Source organism: Lonchura striata, chromosome 9 (genome assembly GCF_050655825.1).
Source record: "Lonchura striata isolate lonStrDom1 chromosome 9, ASM5065582v1, whole genome shotgun sequence".
Lineage (NCBI taxonomy): Eukaryota > Metazoa > Chordata > Aves > Passeriformes > Estrildidae > Lonchura > Lonchura striata.
In genome coordinates, this window is record NC_140711.1 from 23,178,674 (window position 1) to 23,202,452 (window position 23,779).

Here is a 23,779-nt window from a genome sequence, read left to right on the forward strand (position 1 = left end):
AGACCCAGTCAGTGCACCAGAACACACACAGCTCCATCAGGAGGCAAATGGGCACTGGCTCCATCTCGCACTTGCCTTCAATGCCACCAGTGGTACCGCCACAGACCAGTGATGAGCCTACATTCCAAGGGCTACAAACACAAGGAAAGGAAGAAACCCTAAAATAACTCCCTCAGCCTGAAGCCGGCAGCACCCGGAGCCGTCGGGGAAACCCATCGCACCCTTCATGCCTCGTTAAAAAGGCTCAGCTGCCACTCAGCGGGCAGGACCCAGCTGCGAGGGGCTGATGAGCCTTTTAGCATCCCGGCAGATCGCAGCGAGCGGGTGTGATTTGCTCCATCCTGATGTGGCAGAAAGTTACAGCTGCGAAGAGCGCTCTGGCATTTGTTACAAAAGAGCTCCCCCCACCCTCTTTTTTTTCCTTTCTTCTTTTTTTTTTTTTTTTTCCCTTTTTCTTAAAAGCGAAAATATTTGCTTCAAGCAGCGTTTATCTGTCCCCGCGCTGTCGCAGCCCTGCTGCGCGGTGCCCATGGCCCTGCTGCCATCTTCAGGGCATCTCCCACCAGCTCGGGGCTGCGGGAGGGCGTTCCTGGCCGCAGCTCCTCCGAGACCAAAGGCTAGGGGAAAAAAGCCAACAGGCAACTTCTGGAGGACTTTCCACAGCACGATCCAAGAATTAAAAAAGCTAAACAGATTTTACATATTAAGACTACAACCCTTTAGTGCAACATTAAAGCCTATTTACTTAAGAGGTTGTGGATGTTACGCTGGGAAGTTTTCCCTTCCACAGATGCTCCGAGCAGTGATGGGAGAAGCCTGCAAGCAGCAGCTTGTGGTGTTTTATGGCGTCGTTGCTGCTACAGCCAAAAATGCTCGTTATCCTCCCAAAGTGGACATTTGCCAGTGCTGTGGTGATGGGCAGCTGGTCCCTGGGTGATGGCTGTGGGTGCTTTTCTTCTCCAAAATCACATGTTGAGTACACCTGTGAATTGTCACAAGCAAGTCACTGCCTTTGTAGTTATTTACAGAGCTGAGGATCTGAAAAAGCATCCATAAATCTTATCCTGTACCATTTTCCCAACATGACATTGCCCAACCTTTCCCTCCTCCGCACTCCAGCTTCTTTCCTCTGGATGACCCTTGGGAAATCTGGAGGAATTAGAGATTAACAGAGAAAAATATTTCACCTAATAAAAAAAAAAAATATATATATATATATATATATAATCGGAAGAGCTCATTGTGAGCCCAGAAACCTGATGGGCTTTAAAGCTTCAAGTTTTCCTCCTGACCACAGGGAGCTGTTCCCATTCCTCCATTGGAGGCGAAAGGAAGGTAACGCCTCCTGCTAAATCCAGATAACCCCGTTCATCTTCTGCCACGGATCTCTAACGTTTTTACTGGAGAGGAGCCAAACACTGGGAAATCCAAGCCTCACCTCCAGCCCACATTGGGCCACCTGTGCTCATGTCAGCACAGCTAGGACAGCCCCCGAGCCGTCCTGTGGTTTCCTCCCGCCCCAGACGGCGCTCCTGGAGCTCTATCTCCAATCCATTATGCTACATGGGAGGAACCAGAAATCCAGACTTTGGGTCAGCAGATTTTTCGGGGGGGGGGGGGGGGGAAAGCTAAAAAAGAGCAGGTTTGGCCCTTTGTAGACACACTTCCCGCTACAAGAAACTGTGGGAAACCCCAGTGGGGCTAAAGAAGCCATTTTGCCCCAGTTTTTTAATTTCTCTTCCCTGTCCAGGTCTGTACCTGCCACAGACCTGGTGATGTCTCCATGGTTTTCAAAGTTACGACCACCTGAAATTGTGTTTAGATGAGAAAAGCAGCTTTCATTAATGTCTAACATGTCCCCTGTGTGCTCAAAATGCTCAGAAAGCTGAAGAAAAATTAAAAGTCATAATGTATTTTTTTATTCTTATTGATTTTTAAGCCTATTTCATTTTGGGGAGCTGGCTTGTAATTTTGGAGCACTTGTGGGATAAGTACCCGAGGCCTCATGGCAGGATTGTACAAAGACTTTTACTCATGTTTTATTTTTCAGTAACCTTGATAGCTAAATACAGTCTCGTGGAGAAGAGGTTTTAATATTCAGGCTGCCAAAAATAATTGCTTTTCAGTATTATGTGCTAAACCACCTGATGGGGCCACGGCACTGGAATTCACGTGGGCAAGCTGGCCAGGACAGACCTCTAATGAAATGTGGGGACCAGCCACCCCATCCCAGGGCTGCTCTGCTTTTTCCTGGCTCTTATTGCATGACCCTGGACTTACCACCAGCAAACTGGAATGTCGTGGATGTCGTGGCATCTCTTGGTGCTCATGGGCTCGTCTGGCTGTGCGGGGCACACTGCAAGCCCAGCAGCTCCATATGCACATCCTTGCTCAGGAAGCCGTGCTTTAATCAAGGCTCTGGGATCCTTCCTTTGCTCGCCTGGGGCGGGGGGATTTTAACTCTAAACACATTAGAGTGCGAGATTGAAAGGTAACGTGTTCTCCCGGGGCTGCCGAACAACGGAAAGGAGCCTGGGTTTCATTTGCACAGAGTGTGCAGTGGGAATTTCCCTAATCAAATAAAAAGAAAATGAAAAACTCACTCTCTCCAAAAGTTTAATTCTCTTAATTACATTAATTGGAGAAACATAGGAGCCTCCTTTGCACGTCTTTCTTCTTTGCAGAGGAGAAGGGCTGCAGAAAGGGAGTTCTCTTGCATGAGGGTGCAAGCTGGACTCGCATCTGCTGTCAGGATGGGATGGGGATGGAGGAGGCACAGCAGGGATGCTCTGCGGTCAGCCTTGGCCCAAAGAGAGCCTGGATGATCCCTGCACTGTCAGATGACCTATTAATCCCTGGAAAATGTTATGGGGATTTTTCTCCAGCCTTTGCCTGCTCCAGGTTCCCATCAGGCGTCAGAAGGGACACAAAGAGCTGCACGACTTGTCTCACCACTGGCTTCTCCAAGGCCTTTCGGCAGCCAGGAGGTGGCACGTAGCCCTGGGGGCGGCTGTGCCGTGGGCTGAGCTCCTCTGTCAGCTGCAGCCATGGGCACCCCCTGCCAGGTGCTGCCCACCTGCACGGCCTGGCCCCACTGCCCCATTAGCGCACGGCCTCGTTTAACGCTTCCTTGGGGACAGCGGGGAGGTGACATCACGGCGGGCAGCACAGAGAGGGGGGAGCGGCTTCCGCCCTGCTCTGCACAGCCATGGCCCCCCAAAGCCCCCTGGGGCTCACCCTGTCGGCTTTAACCCCTTTGCTGCCACGAGGAAGGGAGGAACTCGCGAAACTGCTGTGGTGTCGGATGTGTGTGCTGCCTGTTCCCACTGCTGGCCATCCTGAGCCACGTGGGGATGTCATCCTCCAGTGGTGGGGACCATCCCCCAGATCCTCACAACAGAGATTAATGGGATGAAGAGCGTAAATATATCAGAAATACCTGCAAATTTATATTTCCTAGCCCTACTTGGAAATCAGTGCTTTTGGAAAATCTGGAAGGAAAAGGGGTTTTTTGAATGTGAACCCACACAAGGCTCTTGCTGAAAGCAGCCTGGCCCCCACCCGATCTGCCTCCAGCTTGCTGGAGGAAAATCAACATTAAAATAGGAACATGTATTGCTCTGCTCTTGGGCAAAATGGGTCGTAATTCAGGTTTCCCAGGGCACCTGAAGGGCTCTGGGGAGGTTCAGTGTTTGGGTGAGCTGAGGAAAACTGAGCTGGGTTGGACGGCAGGATCCCCCTCTGCACGCCAGCTCCCGGCGGTCGGCCAGAGGCCTGCTCCCCACTGACACTGCAGCAGGAAAGGTGACTCTATAACTATAATTTTAATATATAATGAGAAAAGTCTGTGTTTACTAAAAAAAAAAAATAAAATGGACATGGCTAGACCATTTGGCTGAATGCTTTTCCTTGGTTAAAAAAAAAAATAGAAAATAAAAGGAAAAGGAAAGAGCCACCTTTGTACGGGAGATCACGTCCGGAAAATTCCAGCCCAAATGACATAAGTTATGAGCAATTGAAAATTCGGATTAGAAAGGAACTGAGCAAAAAACCTCAAGTATGAGCATCAACATCCTGCTCATAGTCCCCATTGCCTGAACAGAGGTCAGCAATGGGATGGCTCCAGGGCACGCATGCTCCAGAATGCTTTAGGGCCTGGAGAGGGGAGAAGGGGGCAGCCAGGTATGATCCAGAGCCTCCTCCTTGGGCAGTCAGGATCAGCAAGGAGCTGCTCTGAGGTGACGTAAATTACCAACAGCAAAACACTTCACTCCAATCACCTCCTGTTCCCTCCCGCTATCTCAGGGCAGGGTTGTAGCTACAGCCCAAGCTTGGGCTGCACATAAGTCTGAACCCGCTGAACTCCTGCTGTTTCATGCTGGCTTAGCTCAGCTGGGGCAGCTTTGTGCCAGAAATCTAACTGGATTTACTCCTGGCTCGCTGCAGGTTGGGCTGTGCCAAGAAATGCACAGGTGCAAATTAAATCAATATACCTGGTGTGGGGAGGTGCTGTGGGTATCTTTGTGGAAGGTTTGCATGGCTGTTACCAGACTGTCTTTGAAGCCAAGTGAAGCTCAAGCACTGCGTCTTCCATTTCAAAGCAGCCGTGTGTCTGCAGGGCTCTGCCAGCCAGCACAGCCATGCCTCTGGTGAGAGCTGGGAACACAACGTGGCACCAGCAGTAGCACCCTCAGGGTCCCTGCTGCTGGGGGACAGAGATGTGCCTGTCTCATGTGGCACAGCTGCAGAGCACTGGCAGCGCTGTTGCCCCAGGGCAGGCACCAGGAGGGTGTCCTGCCCTGCTGATCCTGCTGCAGTACGTGAGGCTGGGTGCAGCAGGGACTTCATCTGGACAAGGCCCCTGTGGGATCAGGGTAACCCAGTGGCAAACCAGGTCCTGTGGGGACATTAAGCAGGGAACTGCTCCTTTTTCTGGGCAGGATAGAGCTGCTCTGCCCCAGCTCCATCCCATGATGCTCCTTCCCTGGCAGCACTGGTGCTGGAGATCCTCCTTCCCTGGGCTGCCATTCATGCCCCTCCCTCACTCGGTGCCCTAATCCTGTGTTTCAGTGTCATCAGAAGGATGAAGGTGAGAGCTCACAGTCCACCTTGCAAGCTCCCATGGTGGGAAGTCACCTCACAAACCTCTGTGCTATGAGGTGACCTTGCAAGCCATGGTAGGAGAATACTTTGAAGCCCCCATGGTGGGACGTTCCCCCATCCCAGGCTCCAGAGCTCTCTTGATGGGGCAGAGATGGGTCCATGATGGTTTGATTCCCACTAATGCAGAAAGTACAGCAGACCCAGACAGGCCGTGACAACCCCAAGCTCAGCTCAGCTCTTGCAAGTCACTGTGGTCATGTCCACAGTGCCAGGGAGTGGGGAATTGTTAGCACAGCTCTGCTAACCTGACTCTGCTAAACATGACTTGGGGTGGTGTGGGACAGGGACCCTTCCTGGGTGACAGGGTGGGCACGGCCCCATCTCTGATGCTACCAGATTTGGATACCCGGGAAGTGATATGGTTCATGCTGCTTGGCTTCAGCCTCTCTGGAAAAGCTGTGGCCAACAGCCAGGCAACACCTGGGACTCTGGTTTGATCCACCCAGGACAGCACCTACTCCATGGTGTAGATAGAGAGGATGGGATTCAGCTACCCAAATAAAACAGTAGCTGTTGTATTTGGGTAGCTGAATCCAAAGGTGGGTGTCTGTGCTGCCTTCACAGCTCTGCACAGGGATGATCCTGCCTGTGACACTGTGCCCTAAAGCAGGCAGATACCCACAGTGAGAGCCACCCAGTTCCCAGGCCCAGCACGATGGGAACTGGAGATGCCCTTTGTCAAGTGAGGGTGCAGAGACCTCATGTGGGAGCTTGGCCTTGGGCTTGGAGTCAATAAACTCAGCCACAGACTGTCCCAGATCTGTTTTATTATCTGCATTGTTTATGGGCACCCAGACACGGCCCTGACAGCATGAGGGGCATTGCACCCCTCTGGCAGTGCTGTGCACACCCTGCATCAGCCCCAGAAGCCAGCACTGGACAGGATCCATGGACAGCACCACCCCCCTTAGTGAGGGCTGGGAGAAAGGCAGGATCGGTGGTGTTATTTTACTTAATTCATGATTAAATGCCCCCAGAAGAGTTTAGCCCTTATTACCGAGATATAATGGCCTATTAAGGGAGCAGCATTCCCTGGAAAGCAGCCCAGTGTCAGTGACTCCTTATTGCGATAAGAACTTAATAATCACACGTGGGGCGAGGACAGGAGGAAGCCACAGGCTGCCCATGGTGCAGCCCGGGGCTCCTGCCCGCAGGGGAAGGGGGGTGACGGGAGCCCCTCTGGGAGCTCTGCTGATTGAGAAGGAAATCCCCACGCTTGTAAATCTGTAATTCCTCACTAAATGCTTTGTAACGACAACAAATGTAAAGTAGTGTCAGAAACCTCTCATTTTCTTTTACGGTAAAGTCATGTTCTGAAGCCAAAGAAAGGAACTAGAGAAAAACTAATTGCTCACTCACTGTTTAAAATATGCTGGTCTTCAGCATCTTTGCAGTTTCTTCGACCTGTTTTCCATGTTGTCCTATGGGCAGGGTGGAGAACTTGAGCTCTGAGCGTCTTCTACCTTTGTAATTAATTAATTTCAAATTTAGCTTTCAGGAAATGGGACTTCCCCTCCTCTATGCCCATTTCTCAGCGCATCACTCCTAAGTGTGATGGTCTCACTTGCTTCTGGGTTTGTTATTGAACAGGGAACATTTTCTCAGCAAAATGTAAAGCTGGGCGATAAGGACTGGGCAGGAACTGATAGAGACTTTGCAGATCGAATATGATGTTGTTTATTTGACTATGATGTATATTTAAAGGTCTCAGTTACAATTGGCCCCAGGCACTCTCTAATGAGCTGCAGCTGCCTGGACTCTCATTAGCTTTAATGACATCTTCTCAGTACATTTTTCTTGGGGTAAGACCTTGTCCTCTCTATGGTTGTGCACACACTAAAACCAAGAGACATCTCACCCTAAAAGGGCAGCCAACTCAAAACAGTGGAGCAATGATAAATGATGCAAGTGCCCAGAAGAGACAAACCTTTCCTGGAAGAGTCATTGTTTATTTAAGGCAAGCTAAATGTAATTTACTTTGGCACGCCTTCGAATTAGCCCGGGAGGTATTTGCGCCGAGGCTCAAAAAGCGGGTAACAAAGTCACCGTGTGTGTTCAGCAAAGATCAATTTGCAATTTCCCTGATTTTTGCCATTTGCCTTACTCAATGGGCAACCATCTGCCTTCCCAAGAGCCACTTTTGGAGGCAGAAAAGCGGTGAGAAAAAAGCCTGGATTAGGGAAGGAGGTGAGAGCAGCAAACACAAGCGCCAGTGTTAGGCGGCACCTCCCCGCTCCCGCTGCAAGCCTGCGAGCTGCCGGCGCTCCGGCAGGCTGCTGCCTATTGATCCTGCCCCTCCATGCGGAGCCCCGGGCTCTTTTCTCCACTCTGGGTATGTCTTCTGGTGCTCTGCCCCTACCGCCAGCGGAGCCCTTATCCGACTTCCATCTCTTCTTCGGAGAATTGAGGGAGCAGTCATTAATCATCCGAGCTGTCCCCTCCGTGGGAGCACAATGGCCTTCTTTATCCTGCACTTCAACAGCCCTGACATGTACAATAACAATCAGCCTTGACGTATCTGTATTGCACCAAAGAGACTTACTCAAAAGGTTCTTTTGCAACATTTCGGGTTGTAGTTAAAATATATTGGTGCATTGTGAGGCGAGTGGTACAGATCATATCGGAGATGTGTAAGGGTTTCTAGGTAGCACGGCAGCATCTCGCAAACATTTTTCTGGCCGCGTTGCTAACCCTGGCAGCGGAGGTAAGGATGGCTGGTGCTGGGAAGGTGATCCATGCTTTCATGGGGTGGTTTTCCATCCTGACTCTTTTCTTAGGGAATCTTTCTAACGGGGAAATTTGGCTGCTTCTGACTGAGACGTGCAGAGCTTAGGAAATTCCTGTCCCAAACTGAGTGCTGCTCTCATGACATGATGGATAATAAAGCACCATCCCAGCAATGCTGGGAATATCAGATTAAACTTGTATCTCCCAGTTGATGCCTTCAGACCAGTCCCACATTCAGGGATGTCTCCACCACAGTGCAATATAGTGGAATTTTGTCCCCCAAATCCCATCAGAGATACAGATTTGTCTGAGGGAATGTTTGGATCTCACTGCCACCACTGCACATGTGCACCAAATGGCCATGAACACGGGGCAGGAAAAGATAAGCTGGGTACCACAGCTCCTGGGCATGAGGGGGACAAGGAAGAGGTCAGGAGACGGGAAGAGAGACACGAAAGAGAAATACAGACTGAAAAAACAGCGAGCTGCTTTCACCCACATTTAATCAGTTGAAAGTTGTGTTAGGAATTTCTAAGCCCTCCTTAAATTCCTGGGCTCCAAAATGCCACTGAACTAGCAGAGGTATTTCTGGACAAGTTGCAGGAGCTCCCAAACAACCAGGGAACACTAAGAAAATACAGAAAGATGGGGGTGGGGGAAATAAAAACAGGAAACAGGTGGGATTTACTTCTCCCTTTCCCCCCCTTGTTGTTTCACTGCTTTCTGCGGGGGCAAGCTGCACCTCTGAAGCTCAGATTAAACAGTTTGCTACAAAATAAAAATGCATCTGAGTTAACAAGCTCTGAGATTTAGGGAGACGCCACTCCGGGAGATACACGCATAGGTCACCGGGGCATTTCTCAGCTCTCCAGGCCCCGTGGGTAACTGCTTTGCCCCTTCCATCCTCAGTGAAACCTAAGCCTGTCGTTTGCTCACAGCCAGGCAAGCTGCACTCGCTCAACTGTCCCAGCAGCTCCATTTGGCTTCACCGCTGTGGATCCAACACCCTGCTCTGCCTGAGAGCAGCTGGGGCTAAAAAAGCAGCAGTAACAGAGCAAATATTGGGATTATTACAGTTCAAAGGCCCTTCTTGGAATTACAAATTGCTTTCAGTGCTCTGTACTGGATAAATGGGTGGGCAAAGCAGCACTGGGGGAGTTGCAGGGGGGTGAAGCTGTCCTGGGACCCCCATGCTCTCCCTATAGAGCTGCTGATCTGCTCCAGTGCAGGCAGACCTGACGTCCCCGGCACCAAGCGAACCGTGCCAAGCAGAGCTGCACACACTGCCCTTTTGCTCTTATCCAGGAATCTATTTTTTTTAAGCACATATTTTCTGCTGGTTGCCTCCATGGACTTTTTAAAAAATGTATTTATTTATTTATTTAATTCCTTCTTTCTGAAGAAATGTGAGGATCAAAAAGCACACGGCTCACAGCACACAATGACCTGGCCAGTGCTGCTGGATCCAGCAGAGCCAGAGCCAGGCTGTGGGCGTGCTCTGAATGGTACCATCCCCTTGGCAGCCCCACAAGCAAAAGCAGCTTTTCTCTCTGACACAAACTACTCCCAGGTCCAACCCCTCATTCTCACTCCTCGGTTCTCTCCTGACCTCTCTGTGAGCGCCCATGGAGCTCTTGCTGCTGAGTGCCACAGGTGATGTCACTGACTGAGCTGGAGGCCCAACAGATGTCTCCTACGTGGTCATGTTTTGGTGCACTGGTCTGATGTGTAATTAGCATTATAAATTTATCCCATCCTTCTTCCCACAGCCATGAATTACCCTGATCTCCTCACCAGGCTTCCATCATTTATAAATGTTTGCGGGGATGACTGAATATGGTGTTGGGAGGGCTGCTCACCCCTGGCCATGTGCCATCATCCCACCACCCCAGCCAGGGAAAGGCATTCCAAACTGGGAAAGGAACACTGTGGGCAGCTGGAAGAGGACAGGGAGATGGTTTGGGCGAGGCATCCCAGGAGCACCAGGTGAGGTTGAGAGGACTAATGAAAGGACTCTTCCTGCTGCGAGCTGTGGAGCCAAGCAGAGACATTTCAGCCGGTAGAGTATCCATTCCTCCAGGTTTTCCTTTCCAGCCTTTCCCCAAATAAAGGCTCATGCTGCTCTGCAGCAGGCTCAGGCCCCAGGCTTTTTATTATTTCCAAGGTCATTTGCTCTGCAGCAGGGCTGGAAAACAGAATTGCCTTTCTTGTGCTGTTTATGTCTACCAGATACACACTACTTGCTTTTTCATTTGGATTCATTTTCTGTGCTGTCCTGAGAGAAAGGAGCAAAGCAATTTTCTATTTACTGCAAAATTCCAACTGAGCAATTTTGTGGATCTGGAGATTGTCAGGAAGAGGTTACTGGACTGTGTACACAGAGGAGGAGGAGAGCAGAAGTGATAGGAGGAGTGCACAGAGCATGAGAGGCGATAGCTAAAGCTGTTTCAATCCCATCCCTGTCTCAAGAAACCTTCGCTTAAACACTCAAGACTGGTAACTATTACTGGATGTGTGAGTAATTCCTAGATAATTTTTTAAGTATTTGGAAAAAAACAATGCATAATGAAAACATTACATTATTGTCGTGCTGCTGACACTGTTGGCCAGATTCTCAGCTGCTGTGAATCATGATCTCGCCTTTGACTTGAGCAGAATTATGCCTTATTTTTCCCAGCTGAGGATCAAATCCATTGGCCAGCACTCGTGCCACCTTTGCCTCGCAGGTTAGAGTGAAGTTATGCCTAAAAAATCTGGTCATTTTGGTGATGCCTGCCTGTGGCTTGACTCTGAAATGCAGCCAAAGCTGCAAAGTGCCAGCTAGAGCTGGCTGCTGCTGTGTCCAGCCCAAACCTGATGGGGTGAGCAGATCTGGTACTGGTGAGGGCAGGCAGAGGCTTTGCTGGATCCCAGGGATGGGAGCTCAACAAGGGCAGGGCTGCAGCCAGGGAGCTGGGAAGCACCCGGCTGGCAGGAGAGAAGGGTAAACACAACTGCTTAGCAGTTTGCACATATAGATTAATTCCTATATGTTTTTTAGAACTCAGAATAATTTATTGTAATTACTGTTGACTGAGTTGTGTTTGAAGGAGGCAGTGCCGTTTAAAAGGATTTTTAAAAGGTATTGAATTGGGAAGCAATTACTTTTTTTTAAGATATGTTTAAGGATTATAAAAGTAATTACTGCCCTCAAGCCAGGATGTCTAATTATGTTAAACTGTGGCTTAAGACAGCACAGATTTCAGTCTCTTCCTTGGGAGGCTCATGAAGGAGTAGAGTACACGTGGCATGGCCGGGACAGGGCGTGGCACCACAGCAATGCTGCAGCCCTGCAGGGACATAGGGCAGACACAGGGGATGGACACGGGACCACAGGGAAGCAGGGAAAACTGGGTGGAAAAGGGAGAAAGGGACAAATTGGGAGGGCAATGGAAATGAAGGACTGTGGGCACCGAGTTGGCACTCCCACCACCCCAGTCGTTAGGCACAAAGCAGCCTGATGCCTGCGGGGAAGAGCTTGTCCTTGCTGTGGGAAATGGGCACACTGACCCCTCCAGGGCCTCTTCCTGCCCTGTTTTTCTCTGTTTTCCTCTGGGAGCCCTTCACGAGCAGCAAGAGAGAAGTATGCGTTTATTTTTCAAGCTTGCCTTTTGACTCCAGCTCTCCTCTGTTCTTCTGCCAACGTGTGAGAAACAAGTTCAGGTTTAAAAGGCAACCTGAAATGTGCATGCACGCACAAAACAGTTTTATTTTTATAATGCTGTGATTTATGGGCCAGCTTGGGGCAGGGAGGTTTTCACTGGTGATTTCTGAGCATTTGAAGGCTGCCCATAGCAGGAGAGACAGCCAAGATCCTACGTGCCAGGGATGTGGCTGTCACAGGCAGGGGCAGAGGGCAGCACGGCAATGGCACAGAGTCTCTGCGAGGGCACTGCAGCTGGGCAGGGGTAGGACTGGGTGGAATATGGGGAGGCAAAAGCGGGAATGAGAGCTGGAGCTGATAGGCAAAGCTATGCCTTAGGGATCCCTTAGGAGCTGCTGGGATTTGGGCTCACCCAGAGGTGGGGGCCCAGGGGAGGCTCAGCAGGATGGAGGCTGGCGTGCAGAAATCGGGGGCTCTCCTGTGCCATCCCTCCCAGCACTTTGGAGGTGTGCTCTCACAGCTGATCACACACATCAATTTTGAGTACTTATCACCCGGCTGATCCCTCTAACCCCACACCTCCTTTCCCCCAGGCAGCAGCAAGCCAGGAGGCCATGGGCTGGTGGGGGCACACACTCCACTTCCAGCGAGTCTCAAAACAAATTCACCCCGTTTAACCCAAACTGTCAAGAGCCATTGACCCAGAAAAGGCTGCTCCTGGGGGGCAGCAGCAGAGCAGGCTGGGGCAGGAGGGAGGGCAGTGTCCCACTCAGTGCTGCTGAGCAGGCTGGGAGCAGGAAGGGAGAGGCGGCAGCATCCTTGGCTATGGCACTGCAGCCTCAGGCACTGCGTGGTGCAGAGCTGCTGTCGCACGGGCATGGGGAGATTCTGCAAGGAGGAGGTGTGACAGATAATATCTGCTTTCTGGAAAGAGCAAGTGCTGCACTGCCACAGAAAGCAACAGCTAGAAAGCAAACCAGGAGCTGCCAGCGCTGGGAGAGGAACAGCAGGGCAGCTTCCAGCATCCCACGAATCTGTCAAGTGTCAGCACTGGGTTTATCTCTGGCTTGGCTGCACGAGATAGACTGGGGAAAATGCAGTCCTGACACAAGGTTTTCTTCAAATACAGAAAATAGTTTATTATTATTATTATTATTGTTACTGTTGTTATTATTACTAGTGTTATTATTATTTCTCAGTCTGGCTCCCCAGTGTCTTTTGTGTGATTTTCACCCTTGGAGCCTGCCAGCTGAAATAGTCAGTGTGGTTTTTTTTCCAAAGCCACACGTGGAAGCAGTTCTTGGTGGTTTGGGTCCTTTGTATTCTGTGGATTATAAAAGGTCTCTCCTGTAAGTAGCCTGGAAAAGGAGAAGTACTAATTATTATTAACTCTGCCAAAGCCAATAATATCCTTGGGTAATTATCAGTTTACCCAATTTTCCTGTGAGCCTACTGTGTAAATACACCATTGTAAGAGGCTATTATTTCCTCCATGCTCCACCTCACCATAGCACTGATAGTTTCGGGCTTGTCACGAACCTGTTGTCTTCTGGGCTGTTAATTTTGGTGGACAGGCACTACCAATAATCAAATACAAGGCAGGGAATAGCACGACTTTATGTGCTCCTGCCACCCTCCCAGTCCAGCCCCTTCTCTCCACTGCAGCCTCACCAAATGCTGCTGAGATCTCTTGCCCCAGCGGGGGCCACTTGCGACCTTCATGCAAAATCCATCAGGATGCTCCGCAGAGAGCATGGCCATCACTCCAGCCCCGTGGCAAGCGCCATGGCAGGGCATGGCAGGGGCCATCCCACTGACCAGCTGCCTCCACGCCTGATCCCATCCCCAGGATGACTTTCCCTGCCACGCTGAGGTGCAGCCGGGCAGGGAGCCGGCGGGAGGAAGCGTGTCTCACGGCAGGAGGGCCGAGCTGCCTTCCCTTTCATCGCCGCTCATTTATTTGGATTAGAGTCAGCTCTCTCCCGAATCCTTTGTTCGCTGTTTGTTATTCCACATGCGCCCAGTGCTGCGTGTTCATCTTTATTAGCTTTAATTGCTTCCCCATTCTAATGGGATCTTACTATTCGCATACAATTGAAAGGAAATGTATTCATTAAAATAATTCTCCTCCTAACTGTTGTTTAGAGCTGGTGCTGTCAGTGCCACTCACTGTGATTTTCTCCCTGCCCACCGTCCCCTCCGGACAGGACCAGGACACAGGCAGAGCTTCAGGGGTGATTTTCTGTTAATGTGTACCACAGGCTGCAGGCTCAGGTCAGCTTGGGTGACGTTTGCCCAAGAGGAAAGGTCACATAAAGCCACCTGGCTGCTCCTCCTGCGAGGCCTGAGGCACACGTGAAGGGGCAACACGTGTGTGCTCCCATCCCGGGCACCCTTCCGCTCCCCCGGCTGCACCTCAGCCCCACTCACACCAGAGCTCTCAACCTTCACCTGCAAGGGCAAGGAATTCAATGGGAAAGTGGAAGAGAGACAGAAAATGCTTGAGGGCTGAGACCATGCTACAGAAAAGTCTCCAGCTGAAATTAGTGACAAGTAGCGGTTTCAGGCAGCAGACAAGCCATCTCCTGAACAGCTTGGCTTCCTCCCTGGCACTCAGACCAACTTTTCCTCCTTATTTATTTCCTCCAACCAGCACTAGTTAGGGGTCTTTAGGGAACAGTTTAATGACCCTTCTTCCTCCTGGCTGTTTATGCTGGGCTCTCCCTCCCCTACCTGGGGCTGCTGAGGTACCATTGCCACTGTAGCTAAGCAACCTCCCCATTAGCACACTGGTGGCTCAGACCAAGGCATCTCCCCACCAGCTTTACACAATTAGCCCCTTAGTTTTTGGCTGCAGTGCCCCTCTCCTCCCCTCCCAACACCTCTGAACAGTTCGTTTCTGCATCACTGTCTATTCAAATGAGTAGATCTCCCTTTCGATGAAAAAAACATCCCCTGTTTTATGACATTCCCTATGCTCTGTGAAAGCTGCCTTCCCTTGCCTGGCATATTTATGCCAAAGTTTGTTAAGACCATCATGTAAGGCTAGGGATTGGAAACTGGCAGTTTCAGGGCTCTCGGAGCTGTTTCAGTGGAGATGGGCAACATGTTCTCCTTGTAAGTAATGCAGATGTGCAGGAGTTATCCCTGCAAATGTAGCTGGCAGAGTCCTTTCCTGCTGGCCACCCCATGGGCTACATTTAAGTCTTTAATGGCCCATGAGGGAGTATCAACCTAGACCAACACCACCATCCTCAAAAAACCTTGGCAAAGATGAGCCCTGCAAGCATCCCCCATGCTCTTGCTCCTGTCCTGTGACACCTCTGTGGGGTGGCTTGGCAATCAGCACAAAAGCTGAGCCCTTGCAATGTCTGTTTTCACTAGCAGGGTATTCCTGGACACCCCAAGGCTCCCTGGGTGCAGACACAGTCTTGCAGGTTTCCTGGAGCTGATCCTGGACTGGAGTTGATCTGGGAGCTTCGTTTAAAATGTAAATGACTCGGGGTTGCCTAACAGCAGTGGCATTAATGGGATGCGGGTTTGTGCTGCTAATAGCATCCTGCAGAACTTCTGAAGGGAGCGTCTGCTTTGTCTCTGCATTTGTCTGTCACACAAGAACATTGCCCAGGCCCCGGCTCCCAATCTATTAATATATTTCCTTAATTATGCTCTACAGAGCGAGTGCCAGCCTGGCAGACAGACTGCAGAAGCTCTGCTATCACTGCAAGTGCTCCTCTGAAGAAGACAGTGGTGACATCACAGGCAGGTGACATCAGCCCCATGACACTTCTGCTCTTCCATCCAGCTCTGCCCTTGCCCTGCCAGCCTCAGGGTGAATGCAGATGGAGGCTATCAGGTTGGCCCCTGATAACAGACACGTGCCATGCTCCCCAGCAACCTGCCCTGCACATCCTAACGCTGGCATTCAGCTGCCAAGCACTGCCCCCTTCCCCCAGTGAGGGCTCGCCATCTATCTGCATTTTAGAAGTGCCTATCAAGCCCCAAAAGACAGTGTTAGACAGACAGTAACCATCTGCCTACAGGTCAAGTGGCTGTGACAGGCATCCTCTGGCCACTAAGACAGTGAGACAGGTTGAGACCGTCTTCACAGAGACTCTGGCTGACTGCAGAAATCACTACCTGTTCTGTCGCTTTTTATTCATCCTTGGGATGTACTTGAGAGCTGTCATCTCCGTGAGTCACAGGGAGGCTCAATGTCTTGCCAAAATGTGTGCTCGGGCAGCAAGAACGTGATGAACACTTAGAGCAGCCCCAGGAGCCCTCCCCTGGGCTGGGGCATTGTTCCTGGCACAAGTCACTCGCTGGCACACACAGCAAGGGGGGACCCCAGCCTCGGTGGCCAGAAGCCCTCAGGCAGCACTGATTGCTGTGGCTACCAGCCCTTGCAGGTAGTGCCAGAAATGCTCCTGCTCAGCATCACTGTCAGCAGTGTGAGGTGTCGGTGAAGCATCGAGATGTGAACAGGGTGGGGGGCTGCTGCTGCTCTGCTGCTGCATTTTGAGAGCCTTGCTGTTTTTCTGGCCAAGCAGTGGGACAGGACCTGTAGAGCCCAGGAAGGAGCTTTCATTTCCAACAGCCCTGTTGAGCTGCAGCTGAAGCCCAGGTCTCCTTTCCTTCTCTCCCTGTTTTCTTCCTTCTAACTGAGGTTTTTTTCCTGATGCCTTCTCTGCTTTGATGCTTCACTTCAATTCTTCACTTTGGACCCCTCATCCTCCTCCATTCCTTCTTCAGCAGAACAAAATGATAGATCCCACCTTTGCAGGAGGTGCTGGTGGTTGATCCAGGACAGTTTGACCAGTGGGAATTAGTAACAGGTCAAAATAAAGAAAAGTAATCATCCCTTTAAAAAAAAAAAATCCTCAGAAAACCCCAAAACCAAACCCAGAAAGGAACAATTATGGTACCACACAGCAGCAAAGACATCAGCTTGAGGCAGGGACCTTTCCAGTATGTTGGAAATACTGGACATTTCCAGTATGCTCTGGAAATGCATGCTGGCAGCAAGAGGAGCTTTTTCTCTCTTCCCAGTCATGAGGAGGGAGGGGAGCCAAGGGGAGAGAGGGGACAATTCTTGTTCCAAAGAGAGTAAAATGAGATTATTATTTTTTTTTGTGTGTTCTGCATATAAACCTAACACTTCCTTTGAGGCAGTCCTCCAGGACTTCCCAAACTTTAACTTCATCAAAAAGAAGAATATTTTAAAAAACTAAGCTGTTCCTCCAGAATTGGCCTCCTGAAGCCTATAAACATGAGTAAGATTAGAGGGGCAGAAAAGATGGAGAAACATGTGCCTGATCCTGGAAAGGGTAGAGGGCAGAGAAAGCAGGGAGTGCTGCTGGCAGGGAGATGGGGCAAGCAGGGAAAAAGCTGAGAGAGCAAGGGCCATCCTTTGGGGAGGAGACCTTGGCCCTGCAGGCAGCAGGGGCACATCTCTGCAGGCATCATACAAACCCCTCCCTGCTCCTGGTGCCTGTGAGACAGCTCCTGAGGAAGGCACGAGGGCCACAGCAGGAGAGCCAGCAGCTGTGCCTCATCCTGTGCAGCACTGGAAACCTTGGCTGCCCCATAGCCTTGGGGTTTTGGGGTTTTTGACTCCTAATCCATCTTCTTTCTAAGTTTTACTCCAGTTACAAACCTGCATGGGTCGTCGCTTTTGTTGCTTTACTAACTTTTTTGCTATTTGCCAGGATTTTTTTAATTTTCCTGCCTTGTCTGACAGCCCTGTTCTCTCACTGGGGTGTCCCCACTCCCCAGCAGCACATGTGCTCCCCACCACTGGCACCAGCACTCGCTGCTGCCTGGGACAGATGTCTCCCACCAACCCAAGCGTTCTGTGGCACCTCCCCTTTCCTGAACTGAAATAATCCCCCAGGCTTTGTCAGGTTTCTGCACCAGTGGCCCCACTGCAGTTTAATTAAGGCAAAACCCCTTCTTGCTTTAGAGATTTTCGCTTACCAGTGGATTTCCCTAAGGCCTCATCAACCGGAACGCTCCTCTCTGCCTGCTCCTCCTCTCCCAGCAGCGCAGCAATCCCTGGCTGCCCAGGGGGAATGGGCGAAGCCTGGATTTAGGGTTCCTCTGTGTGGGATGTCCTGACATCCAGGGATGACCCTGGGTGCATCTGCTCATTGAACTGAGACTGGCTTTGTCCTGGGAAATTATATTTTTGGTCTTAACTCTGGCTTTGCTTTAGGCTCAGTGCATTGCAATTTAGCTCCTGTATCTGCAAATGGCTTTGTGGCCACTGCACAGGCTGAAATTTGTGTTTATTCTCCAAAAATGTGTGGAGCTGGTGATGGCTCTGCAGCTGGAACAGCAGACAGGATTACCCAATTACCAGGTTTTTTTTCTCCACTGAGCTCGACAACAAGATTTGTGAAAAATTAAGAAAGGGCAATGCTCTTCCCTGCTTGGAGGAAGAATGAGAACCTATCTGCCTGCCATAGGCTTCCAGATGTCATTTTATATTTTCTATAAAAATTTATAGGGAACTCAGCTGGCCCTAGAGACACAGTGTGAGGAGCAGACAGTGAATTGCCACTTGGCAGAGGTGACCATGCAGCACGTGCTGGCACTGCTGCTGCCTTTCCCAGCCGGGGGCCATGGCTAAAGCAGTCCTGGCACCAGCCACAGCCTCTGCCCTGTGCCAGGCTGATGGGGCTCAGCCTGGCCTCGACTGGGCGGTGGGAAGGCAATATTTTGAGAGCAAGGTAAGCTCCTCCTGTGAGGGGTGGATGAGGCCCCCAGGCTGCTCCTGCTCGCCAGCTTTCCTCACTCTTCGCTGCTGCTGGACCCCGTGTTCCTCTGGCAATCCTTGGCAAGCGAAGTGCGCTGAAGCGGAGAGGGGAGAAGGATTGGCCCCTTCTCTGACTTTGTTTCGCATTTTCAGGAACATGAATTGCCATGGTTACCAAAGCCTGGGCTCCTCATTAGCAACATTTGCTCCCGATGTCAGATTAACCAAGTTGTTCCCTCACAGCACTGGCAGGAGCTGCAGCTGCTGGGCGCCAGCGCGGGGCCATCGCTTCACCTGCAGCCACCGCCCGGCTGCGGGGCGAGAAAGCGGCCGGGGAGCCTGGCACAGCATGGGCAGGGAGCCTGGCACAGGAGCCTGGCACAGCATGGGCAGGGAGCCTGGCACAGGAGCCTGGCACAGCATGACAGGGAGCCCAGCACAGGAGCCTGGCACAGTGCAGGCAGGGAGCCCAGCACAGGAACCTGACAGCACTGCGGGCAGCCAGCAGCGCGACCAGGGCACAGGCTGCTCTCCAGTGCTCATTCTGCTGTTTTCCCCAGATCCCAATTATTATTCCCTGTGTCATGTGGATGCTCTGCACCCCCCCGGCCCTCAATGAGCTGCAGCAACAGCCCGGCTTTCATTTTCCCTAACGGAGGCTGCCGGCAGAAGCGCCTTTGAAAGCACAAACCACATCTGCTGCTCGTATCGTTACTCGGCGATGGCTACACGGCCATTGTGCCTCTCTGACCCACTCTCTCTCTCCAAAGAGGAGCTATTTAAAGCATCCTATTGAACCATATCATCTGTCCATGGAGGAACTTCGAATGCTCCCACTATTGTACAGCTTCTGCTGGTGCCAGCTATGAAAATGCTGTTTGTGCACTCTTGTCAGCAAGAGAGAGCGACTGCTGGGATCACACAGCCCCTGCCAGGGAGAGGAGAGGACCGACGGGCACAACAGAGTGCTGGGGATGTGCCGCTCGGCTGGGCATTCCCGGGATGCTAATGGGGGGAAGAATCATCAGCTCATGCCAGCAACTCTGGACCTGACCAAATGCCTTCAGTGACATCAGCATGTACATCGTTACCCCGGCGATGTCATGTCACCAGGCTAATCCCCAGCGGCGCGTAATCCCCTGTCACTAGGACAACACCGGCAGAAAGCAAACCTGGACCAATATCTCCTCATTTACCCAGACCTACCTAATCCCAGAGAAGCAAGTTAATAACATACATCAGCTCAGTATCTGCAGGTTTTTTATTAAACTCTTTGCCTAAATTTTATATTATTTTGATCCTTGCCAAGTCAAGCTGCCCAGCTTCACAGCCAGCAAGGATGTGCTCACAGGAGATGTTTTGTGAGCAGACCTCAGGCTAAAACTTATTTCCTCTCACTATTTGATAAACTCTTATTAATAATGAAAACATTTGTTTAAAAAATAAAAAAAGTAGGTCAGATCCCAAGCATTTTACAGATGGAACAGGCTGGGAACAATTGACTGAGTGATGTTACAACAGGTTGTCCGAGTAGCTCCTTTGGAGAGCATCTCCTGGCATCCAGTGACTCCCTGGTGCTCACGGGGCCCTTCCCACCAGCACCAGGCACAACAGCCATGTAAACCCTTACCCACAGCTTTATCATCCCAGTGTGGATGAACAGGCTTTTCCTTACCCAACTGTGCCTTAATAAGCTTCTCCAGTGAGCGCAGATCTGTAAACAGTGGTATCAGTTATTCTGTCTGACCTGCAGCACAAAATTGTTTTCCTGCTTGTGAAGGAAATCTTCAGAGCAGAGCTGGGGATACACAAAGGCAGCTCCATGTAGACCATAAATAAATACATATAAGTGCACGTGCTCTTTTACTTTGCACGCCTGAAAGCTAGAAATAATGTCTGATGCTTAGAAGAAAGGAAATATTTAGTTAGGAAAAAAAGAGAGAGCTGTAAGAAAAAAGAAAAACACTATATATTTATTTTTTTATGGCATAAGTAAAAAGCCTGTGCTTTCACTTTGTTGAATTATTTTACGCTGTATCTCTGGCAGAAATCAAAAAAGACCTGCTCGCATCCAGCCCCTCAATTATTGCACCTCGCTTTTCCATGTGCCAAAATGACATCTGAAGAACTGGCAGGAAGATTTGCCTCCATGCTCTCCCTTGCACGCAGGAAGGCAGCTTCACCACGCTCAAAGGTGTTGGGAGATTTTGCAGCTTAGGTCAAAGGATGTTAATAAAGCACTTGAGCCTCCATATGGTATTTTGGCACTAAAATGTCAGCTGCTTTTCAGACACTGTACTTTAATCATTTCAGACAGGCCCCTTTTAAATGGTTTGTTTAGTTTGCTTAGAGAATAATATTTGTTATTTGGTTTTCAGAATGACTAATAAATGAACTGTCTTTGCTCAGGGAGAATAATGCCACTTAAGCAAAACCTGGTACTGCAGTTCAGAGCTATTTAATAAGAAATACCTGTCAGTGTCAGAATATATTTAGTGTGCATTAGCTTTGAAGAATTGCAGAATAGGTTTTCCCCTCGCTAAGTTTACTTTATGTAAAATGTAGCACATGAACTGTGAATATGTGGACAGCAAACAGACTGTATCAATGAATTCAGCCTCCCCCGGAAAATGCTGACAGTGGCAAGAGAAACACCTCCTCGCCGACACAACTGACACCATCAAAAGCAGAACGTGTGACAGCTGCCAAGGAGCCGCAGCCTCCCCCCTCCTTCCCCTTGTTTAAAAAACAAAATCAAATCCAAAATAACACGCTGTAGTCTATTTATCCTCTTGTTTAATCCTCTGGGAAAGCATCAGCATAATTAAATGCTTTTAACCTTTCGGTTTTACGGCGCGATCAGACAGCGGTGCAAGGAGCAGGAGCTCGGCATTGCTGGCACTGCCACCCCAGCCCAGCCACGGGGCATCCCCATCCCCAGTGCCACCAAGGCACTGCCCAGCTGTGCTGGACCCACACAGGACAGGGCATTGTGACTTCCCAGCATTTCTCCATCCCAGATCTGGGGCTGCAAACGGAGAATTTGCTGGACAAAGCCCCAGCCACCCGTGTCTATTATTCATGCGACTCGGCGCTTTCTTTCACAACCCAGGTACCGTCTCAGATGCTCCAGCCATCTGGGGCAGCTTCTTGGGAGGCTGGCAGTGGGTTGCATGAAAAAGCAAGTTATTTACTTAGAAACTGTCTCTGTGGCATCTTGACCATCTGGAAAGAATATGGAAATGAGACTTTTAGCGAGATGGAGCTTCTCAGTTGATAAATTAACCAGGCATCTCCAGAAGTAGGTAGAGCTGATAAAAGTGAGCATTTCTGAGCACATCCCAGCTTGCACACACATTTATAGTTGTGAGCATTTGCAACTTCCCATCTAAACTACATATCTGGGAACCTAAGTCACTCTCCTGCAAACTGCCTGGGTTTCTGGGCAAAGCCTAACTTCAGCTGTAGAATTTTTGTGCAAAGAAAAGAAGGTCTAGGCAGGGCTGGGTTACACAGCTTTGCCACCAAAGTTCTGCTTGCATCACCAAACCTGCCCCAGGGGGACCAAGCTCAGTCCTGCAGGGAGAGCAGGGCTGTGAGTGTCCTGCAGCGTGGCTGGCCAGCAGAGCTCCTCATCCCATTGCAGGGAAGGTGAGGTGCAAGTGTGCACCCCAACTTGGTGCTTACTCACTCCCCAAAGCTACAGCAGTGAGCAGGAGCCTTTGCAGTGTGGGAATAAGGGTCACAGCCTGTCACACACAGGGGAACCACTCAGCTCTTATGCCAGCCTCTTACTAATCAAAATATCATGCTAGGCTGGAGTGGATCTGGCTTCTTTGAACGTGAGTCACATCATTTGCTGATTGCCAGGAGAGTTCCCAGGAACTGGGGGCAGCAGGACAGAAATTGCAGCTGTCCTCAGAGCACTGTAATTTGTGCTGGAGCTGGATGGCTCTCCTAACCACCCCGAGACAGGGCAATTAAGGCTGGCTTCGAGCCAGATGCAGGTCGCTGGGATCAGAGCATGGAGCCCCAAATTAAGCACTGTGAGAACGGAGACAGGAGACTGTACAGAAGAAGTTAGTGAAGTAGTGAAGTCCCTGGAACAGCCATCGTGCCTTTCAAATGCAAATGCCATCCTCAAGGAAAGTGTTTTGCTCTGCAGCCTCAGAGTGCTGACTTCCAATCACCGAGCAGAGAAAATACACCCAGGAATATTAACATGGAGAAAAGGCTCTGGGGGTAGTTTGGAGCAGGCTAGTGGTACAGGGAAACACATTCCCACCAACTGAGCCAATCCAAGGGCACACACAAGGGCTCAGCAAAGCCCTGCTCTGTGCCCACCGAGGGTCAGAGTTTATTTGAGTGCCCCTGTCATGCTGTATAAAATTACCTCCAGCTAATGCAGCCCTAACACTTTCCAAAATGCAGTCTAAACTTACCAAAAGCAGTTGAGGTATCTTGAACCCGTTGTCCTTTCAATATCATGTACAAAAAGCGATGTACAACAGCGGGCAGCTCCTCCATTGTCTTCTTCCCAAGTGTCCAAAATGGACAAAGTTGGATGGACACCCGCAATCCAATTATAAACTGAAGTTAATAGAGAGGAAACACCAACAGGGCTCTAGGAAAAGGAACAGCCCCGTGACAACTTCCACCAGGGCTGAGGGTGTTGCCAAATTCCCAAAGGATTTTTAGTTTCCCAAAGCTTCCCTTCATCTTATGGGAAGCATCAGCATCAGCCAGAGTTCCTCCTGCCCTAGGATGGCGCCTTTGTCCCACACCTGCAGGTTTTTGTGTGGGAGTTGTGGCTATGGTGGAGCTGGAGGTTGTATCTGGCTGCACCTCTGCCAGCCTGCTCTCCTGCATCACCATCAGGCTGGTGGATGCCACTGGCCCCTGGGGCTTGAGGAGATGAGACCCAGCACAAGTTAAGGAACACCTGGAGGAGGCTGGAGCTGCCTTGGTGGAGCACTGAGCAGGAAACAATATTCCAGGTGACACATACTTATCTCTACAGGGCAGAGAACTCTTTTGGAGAAGCCTTGCTGTGCCCAAGCCCTGATGATGGTCAGCAGACGAGCCAATTCCTCATTTAAGACTCAGTGTGGTCTGCAAGTCTCCTTCATACAGGTGCTGGTAACTCTGGTGTGATAAGGGCTGGTGCAGAGCAGCAGCTGAGCATCTGTCCCCTGAGCCCATGCTGTAGCTCCAGCCATCCATTGACATTTTAAACACATTTTTCTAAAGAAATATTTTTTTCCTCTAGGAATGCATCGAGCTTAGGTGTGCCCATATGGCTTGAGAAAACCCATGGGACCTCAGAGTGGGATTTACTGGCTAGAATACTTCATAAACATGTATGTATTTTAAAATCTGTGATTCAATTTTGTTAATTGAGTGGAATAAGTGATGCATTAAAGCAAAACTAAGATCTGAGCAATGTCAGATGACCTTGGATACTCACAGTGCCAGCAGGGGTTGATGCT

General features: G+C 50.3%; 1 long non-coding RNA gene across 1 annotated transcript; it reads right to left on the bottom strand.

Moving 5' to 3' along the window:
• Positions 1–426: 426 nt before the first annotated feature.
• LOC146766684 (uncharacterized) lies at positions 427–5,674 on the bottom strand. The gene is made up of 2 exons (XR_014957408.1): positions 2,281–5,674; positions 427–982 (listed from the first exon to the last, which is right to left on the bottom strand). It is a non-coding gene; the product is annotated as an uncharacterized LOC146766684 (long non-coding RNA).
• Positions 5,675–23,779: the final 18,105 nt, after the last annotated feature.